Source organism: Mandrillus leucophaeus, unplaced genomic scaffold (genome assembly GCF_000951045.1).
Source record: "Mandrillus leucophaeus isolate KB7577 unplaced genomic scaffold, Mleu.le_1.0 Scaffold229, whole genome shotgun sequence".
In the NCBI taxonomy this organism is placed as follows: domain Eukaryota; kingdom Metazoa; phylum Chordata; class Mammalia; order Primates; family Cercopithecidae; genus Mandrillus; species Mandrillus leucophaeus.
The window spans coordinates 1403489-1410693 of NW_012102354.1; the positions used below are offsets into that span (position 1 = coordinate 1403489).

Genomic DNA, 7205 nt, shown 5'->3' on the forward strand with positions numbered 1-7205 from the left:
CGCCTCCCCTCTGTTCTGAGGCTGCTGCTGGGACCGGGGTCTGACTCTAAAGAGAAAACTCAAACAGGAAAAAAAAAAAAAAAGAAAAAAAGAATATCGACTAAGTTCCGTGGGCGAGGGCCGGGGCTCGTTCTCACCCGCGCGCGGCCCCTCGACCTCTCGGACCCGGGCCACCAGCTCTACGTCCTTCACGCCTCCCTCGGGGCCTCTGTGTCTCTCTCCCGCCCCCAGACTCCCTCCTCTTTCTGGCTGCTGTTATTTGGGCTGCTGCCCCCTTCCCGCTCCCTGGGACCTCAGCTGGGACCTCAGCCGGCGCCTGCAGCCCGGAGTTCCCACCTGCCTTGGAAGGCAGGCAAGGAGTCAGGCCACCGGGCCACAGCCGCGGGGGCACCACACTGGCCCAAACATTTCCTGCAGGTAAGACCATTCACTGGGTATCGGGGTTGGGTCCCTTGGGCCCACAAACCTCGTGGGTACAGGGAAAAATTAAAATATATTCCTCCTTAGGAATGCACTGTTTCTGTTGGTTTGGCATCTTTTTATTTTTAACCCCTCTAACTGTGCTTTCTTCTAATAAAATGATACTTCATGTAATTAGCGTTTCTAATATCTAAAGACAGAAGAAGGAAGAAAATAATAAACGGAAGAGAGAGAATACTTGCTAAAAATACTAATTTTTGACTTCAGTCCACACCCGACTGTTTTCCTGGGAGATAGAAGTTCAGTGTAGTTTGTTTTCAGACTAACCGCAAACACGATTACAGCCTCCTCCAGGCTAGAAGTTTTAATTTGCCTGACATGCACCACACTGTTGGTATTCCCAGCCTGGCATTCCCGTCTGCATAGCTCCAGTCTCCCTCCCAACTCCCCCACTCTCACTTTCTTTCTCATAAAAGGGAGCTGTGAAAACAAGGCAATGGGTGAGGCTCAAATGAGCTGGACCACATAATAAAAACAGCCCTACTTATTTTAATCCTGAAGCTATGGCCTCCCCTAGACTCTGATTGGGTGGAAGAAATGTTTAGTTCATTTATGTGGTTTTTATGTCAGTAGTTATTATGATTGAATCAGTGTTTCCATGACAGGCTTGCTTCTCTGGGCACGATGGGGAGCCTATTAATTCTCAGATGGGTCTGGACAGATCAAGTCTGGAGTCTGGAGAGATTTTTCAGGGCTTGACCTGGGGCTGGTATTGCAAACCTCTGCACACTCAGAACCAGAGCAGCCGGGAGCAGCCTGAGCTGGGGTTTTCTTCCACCTGAAGTGGGAAGAAAAAGCTCTACCAAGGAGCGAACTGTGTGAGCGTGGTTGCTGGGGGATGTTGAATTTTTACGTTTTTAGGAAGAACACACTTCTCAAAACTTTAGCCACTCCTGTTTCCATACAAACAATAAATGTGGTAGTAACAAATGTAGTAGATCAGATTCTGAACAACTCCTTAAAAAACAGGTCCAAGTATTGGACCATTTGGAAATAAAGATTTTATTTTATTTGAGTTCTACTGGAAATAAAAGTTTATGTTAAAAAGGATGTAATTCACTTCTCTCCACTGATTCAGTTTGACAGTTCCCCATTGGTATGAATCAGTTATGTTTTACTGTGGTCTCAAAACATTATTAAGGCAGGGCACGGGGACTCATGCCTGTAATCCCAGCGCTTTGGGAGGCTGGGGCAGGCAGATCACTTGAGGTCAGGAGTTCGAGACCAGCCTGGCCAACATGATGAAACCCCGGCTCTATTAAAAATACAAAAGCTAGCTGGGCAGCATGGCGGGAACCTGTAATCCCAGCTACTCGGGAGGTTGAGGCAGAAGAATCGTTTGAACCTGGGAGGCGGAGGTTGCAGTGAGCTGAGATTGCACCACTGCGCTCCAGCCTGGGCGACAGAGCAAGACTCTGTCTAAAAAAAAGAAGAAAATAATAATTGATAGGCAAATGTTGTGACTTCCATTCAAAAAGTAAATCCAAAAAAAAAAAAAGAAAAAAAAAAGTAAGTCCGTAAATTCTGAACTTGTTTGGCCCTGTTGCTTAGAAAAACAATGTACTGTGCTCAGATAAAAATCTTTAGTCTCTTCCTCTTCCTGAGAATTTTTAATAGTTCACTTAATATCCTGGAAGTCAACCTTATACAGTTTAGAGAAAAGTTGCCTTTCTGCCTTGTCCAGCTTTTGCACCACCTCATGAAATATTGTTAAACTGGATGGTTTGCCATGGGCACAAGAGTCTGCCCAGCAGTCCGAGGAGAGGCTGGGGATGTAATGAAGGCCACGGGGGCCTGGACCTAAGGAGCAGGTGGTCAGGATGGTGAGATGAAGGCTGTATCTCCAGACAGCCACAGAAAGCAGCCACTGATCATCTGGACAAGTCAGATGAGTTGGAAATATCAATACATGAAGTGTGGGACTGGTGGAGAGCAAGGAAGGAAGAGATGGTTAAGAAGCAAAATGATACAAATAAATAAAAAAGGAAAAGGCCAGGCACAGTGGCTCATGCCTGTGAAGTGCCAGGTGTGGTGACTCATGCCTGTAACCCTAGCACTGTGGGAAGTGGAGGCCAGAGGATCGCTTGAGGCTAGGAGTTAAGACCAGACTGGGCAACAAAGTGAGATCCCATCTCTTAAGAAAAAAAAGATGGGCTGGGTGCAGTGGCTTCTGCCTGTAATCCCAGCACTTGGGGAGGCCGAGGCGGGCAGATCATGAAGTCAGGAGTTCGAGACCAGCCTGGCCAACATAGTGAAACCCTGTCTCTACTAAAAATGCAAAAATTAGGTGGGCATGGTGGCAGGTGCCTATAATCCCACCTACTCAGGAGGCTGAGGCAGGCGAATCACTTGAACCTGGGAGATGGAGGTTGCAGTGAGCCGAGACCATGCCACTGCACTTCAGCCTGGGCGACAGAGTGAGACTCCATCTCAGAAAAGAAAAAAAAAAAAGATGTAGACCGGGCTCAGTGGCTCACGCCTGTAATCCCAACATTCTGGGAGGCCACACGGGTGGATCACCTAAGGTCAGGAGTTCAATACCAGCCTGGCCAACATGATAAAACCCTGTCTACTAAAAATATGGAAAATTAGCTGGGTGTGGTGACAGGCACCTATAATCTCAGCTACTCAGGAGGCTGAGGTAGGAGAATCGCTTGAACCTGGGAAGTCGAGGTTGCAGGGAGCCAAGATCGTGCCACTGCACTCGAGCCTGGGCAACAAGAGCAAAACTCTGTCTCAAGAAAAAAAAAAAAAGGAAAAAAAAGAAGATGTAAAATAGCCCAAAGGAATACTATGTGACCTTTTAAAATCGTGTTGTATAAGAATGTTGAATTACACAGGACTTTTGTGTGTGTGTGTGTGTGTGTGTGTGTGTGTGTGACAAAGTTTTGCTCTGCTTGCCCAGGCTGGAGTGCAATGACGCGATCTCGGCTTATTGCAACCTCTACCTCCTGGGTTCAAGCGATTCTCCTGCCTCAGCCACCTGAGTAGCTGGGACTACAGGCATGTGCCACCACGCCTGGCTAATTTTGTATTTCTAGTAGAGACAGGGTTTCTCCGTGTTGGTCAGGCTGGTCTTGAACTCCCGACCTCAGGTGATCCACCCGCCTCAGCCTCCCAAAGTGCTGGGATTACAGGTGTGAGCCACTACGCCTGGCCTGGAGTTAATTTTTAAAAGCAAATTATAAAATAGAAAGCACTATAATTTTACTCTTTGAAAAACATCCAGAAAATACTGGAATTATATGCATCAAAATGGATGGTGAGAGTATAGTTGTTTTTTTATTTTCTTCGTACTTGCATTTCTCAAATTTTATTATAATAATAGCTAACATTTACTGATAACTAAGCACTTACATATGGTATTTCATTTGAAAACTCTTTGAGGTAAGTAGTACTATTATTTTCATTATGGAGTTTCAGAAACTAGAACCAGAAGGGTAACTCATCCGAGGTCACACACCACTAAGTGCTGGAATCAAGTGTTGAATTTAGGTCAGTGGCTAAAGTCTATGCATCTCTATCACTACTGTCTACCATCTCCCTGCACATGTATTATTATTATTTTAATTATAAGGAAAAAGTAGAAAAGGAAAGTGAAAATGTTTCATGCTTTAGTAAGAACTGATGGGCACCGTGGCTCGTGTCTGTAATCTCAGCACTTTGGGAGGCTGAGGTGGAAGGATCACTTGAGTCCAGGAGTTCAAGACTAAGTAGGGCAAATTAGTCAGGCATGTGGCACATGCCTGAGTCCCAAGTACTCAGGAGGCTGAGCTGGGAGGATCACCTGAGCCTAGGAGATGGAGGCTTCAGTGAGCTATGGTCATGCTACTGCACTCCAGCCTGGGCAACAGAGCGAGACCCTGTTTCCTAAGGGGTGGCGGGGGGTGGGGGGCGGTGATGGGACGGTGGGGAAACAAACAAAAGCAAAAACAAAAACACACTGATATGTAAAATGTAAAATGCCTCCCATCTCTTCCAGCTCCCCCAGTCACTTCTCTTAAGAAGTCTTTGGTAACTGCTCCAGATTTAGAGGTAGCTCACCCCTTCCTTGCAAGCTAGCTCTACTCACCAGAAGAATCCAGAATTCCATGGAGGCTTCCTGGCCAGCCTGGAATTCCAGGAACCTTAGGGATTCTGGATCAATCCTCAGTACAAGGCAAGATTTTTAAAGTAGATCAGGCAAATTATGTCTTCAGAGCTCTGCAAATTACAGGGTGTCATTGTTCTTTGCGGCGGCAGGAGAGTATGATGGGTGAAAAGCACCCCCAGGCTTAAATGTACCTGTGTGTTACATGGAATGTCAGGGTAAGTCAAGGTTTACCATGGAATAAAAAAGGAAAAAAAGCTCATTGCTGGATGCTTATTACTGTGAAAACACAGCAACAGATTATCTTTCGAAAGCTTGGCTATGTGGATGATCCCATGCATTGGTGAGTTTGACTGATTGGGTGAGATGGAAATATTTAGTGTGAGCGATTCTGGGGAGAGCTCTGGGGAAAAATGCTGACATCCTGTACTACCATGTCCCCTCATAGGCAAGCTGCTCCTAGGGATCACTCATCCATTCTCTTTGTGGAAGGTACCTTGAGATCCCTAGAAGGATCAGCATTCTTAGAGCCCCTGGCCCATTACATAACAAACATGCCTTAAGAGGAAGGCTTTCAGCTGGGCGCGGTGGCTCATGCCTGTAATCTCAGCACTTTGGGAGACCGATGTGGGGGGATCAACTGAGGTCAGGACAAGAAATCTGATCACATATGGTTGTCACTTTATTATAATCTGCCTTCTCCCCGGTAGCTTGTAAGATTTTCTCTAAAATGTTCCACAGGTATGTCTAGGTATGGATTTAGAAAATTTTATCCTACCCAGCAGTCAGTGAGCATTCATGATTATACAAATTTGTGTAGCTGGGCATGGTGGTTCACGCCTCTAATCCTAGCACTTTGGGAGGCTGAGGCGGGCTGATCGCTTGAGCACAGGAGTTTGAGACCAGCCTGGGCAACATGATGAGACCCTGCCTCTACAAAAAATATAAAAATTAGCTGGGGATGGTGGCGTGCCCTGTGGTCCCAGCTACTTTGGAGGCTGAGGTGAGAGGATCACTTGAGCCTGGGAGGCAGAGGTTCCAGTGAGCTGAGATCAGGCCACTGCACTCCAGCCTGGGTGACAGAGCGACATCCTGTCTCAAAAAATAAATCAAAAAGCCTAAAAAACAAATTTATGAGGATTTGTGATTACCCAGTGAGCTGTGTGACCTTGGGTAAGTTGCCAGTTTCTCTCAGTCTCATCTATGAAATATAAATAATGGTGGTATCTATGACAAAGATATTATGAAGAGATAGTGCATGAAAATGTTAGAGTAGGTCAGGTGTGGTGGCTCATGCCTGTAATCCCAGCACTTTGAGAGGCCAAGGTGGGCAGATCACCTGAGGTCAAAAGTTTGAGACCAGCCTGGCCAACATGGTAATACCCCATCTCTACTAAACATACAAAAATTAGCCAAGCGCAGTGGCGGGTGCCTGTAATCCCAGCTACTTGGAAGGTTGAGGCAGAATAGCATGAACCTGGGAGGCAGAGGTTGCGGTGAACCGAGATCGTGCCATTGCACTCCAGCCTGGGTAACAGAGTGAGATGCCATCTCAAAAAAAAAAAAAAAAAAAAAAGTTAGAATGATACCTGCTATATAAGGAAGAACACAAAAATTGTTAGCTATTATGGTTACTTTTATATTTTTTCAGAATTTCTGAGCCATCTTGGATTTGACCAGTTTATATAAACGTTAGTTTGTCTAGTTGCACACACATAGAAAATCCTGTTGAGATTCTCTTTGAAATTGCGTTCAATTAATACTGACATCTTTTCAATGCTGGCTCTTCCTAGCTTCTCATTTTATTCAGGTGAATGATTACTGGTGATTTCCCCTATAAATGTCTTCTACAACTTTTGCTGTATTTACTTCTTATAGATTTTGTTGATATTTTAAACAATACCTTTTGTCCTAGTATATTCTCTAGTTTACTTGCTGGCCCATAGAAGCAAACATTGCTGATTTTTGATTTTGTTTTTCACCCAGCATCCCAGCTGATTCTCTTATTAGTTCTAATAGTCTGCATATAGATAATTCTTGAATTTTCTATATAGACAATCATAAAACAACAATAATTTATCTTTTCCATTTCTGTGACTCCTACATCTTTTTCTTACCTTATTGCATTGGGGTAGATGGTCCAGTACAGTGTTCAATAGAACTGTGATGGCAGGCATCCTTGTCTTCTTACTGTCTTTAACTTTAACTGCTCTTAAAGTTTCTCCATTAAGCATGAAGTTTGCTTACGGTTTCAGTAGATAGTCTTTATTAAATTAAGAACTTTGCTCTTTTCTTAATATTTTATAACAAGGTAAAAATTATATCATGACTGAGTATAGATTTTACTTAATACTTTAATGTCTTTTTCATAACTATATGAGATGATCATTTTTTCTTGATATTACAATGTGATAAATAAGTGTATTAATTATGTTGAAACATATGTACATAAATATACATATACAGGTATATTATTCTGTAGGGTATCAGTTGCTAGTATTTTATTTAGGATTTTTGCAAATGTTCGTAAGTGAAGTTGTTCTAGAATTTTCTTTTTAAAATATTGCTCTGGCTGGGTGTGGTGGCTCACGCCTGTAATCCCAGCACTTTGGGAGGCTGAGGCGGGCAGATCACC

At 44.1% G+C, this 7205-nt stretch overlaps 1 protein-coding gene across 1 annotated transcript in view; it reads left to right on the plus strand.

Annotated features, from left to right (window-relative positions):
* The first annotated feature begins 182 nt into the window (after positions 1-182).
* The window catches only part of STON1 (stonin 1), an 82370-nt gene continuing 75347 nt past the window's right edge, over positions 183-7205 (plus strand). Inside the window, exon 1 of the mRNA XM_011981592.1 lies at positions 183-417. The gene's annotated coding sequence lies outside the window, so the exon portion shown is untranslated. The remainder of the gene's footprint in view (positions 418-7205) is intronic.